Raw genomic sequence first — 529 nt, 5'->3', positions numbered from 1 at the left:
GGGGGGCGCGCAATTTAATCCTATTTTCTGTCTTTTTTTCTTTAATATATATAATTTTTTTTATTTCCATTCTATGAAGAAAGAAATACATGATGAGATCAAAACGTAGCATATTAAAGCTAGCTAGCTGTACGGATTCTATTGCAATTGTATAGTAGATTGTTTTGCATTTTTTAATTTTTCTAATTATGTACGTATTTAATTTAAGATTTTGCCCCCTTATGCTTTTCTCGAATAACTTGATGATAATCAAGTTATATATATATATATTTCATGGAGGAAGCTATTGTCAAATGTGGGCATAAACGTTTGTTCCCTCGAAAAACATCCATGCTTCCAAACCCTTTTTTGCCATCCAAATATATATTATTGTTAATTACCTTAATACACACACAGATATAAAAATGACAATCCGTAGAGATGGGCTATAAATTTAGGATATACCTTTGTGATGAGTACTATGATTGAGTAGTGAAAGCTGCTGGTCTGGTATTAGATATTTGTTATAATATTTATGAAAAAAAAAAGC

Source organism: Populus euphratica, unplaced genomic scaffold, assembly GCF_000495115.2.
Source record: "Populus euphratica unplaced genomic scaffold, PopEup_1.0 scaffold41.1, whole genome shotgun sequence".
Classification (NCBI taxonomy): domain Eukaryota; kingdom Viridiplantae; phylum Streptophyta; class Magnoliopsida; order Malpighiales; family Salicaceae; genus Populus; species Populus euphratica.
The sequence above is the reverse complement of the archived record's forward strand: the minus strand, read 5'-3'. Positions refer to the sequence as shown.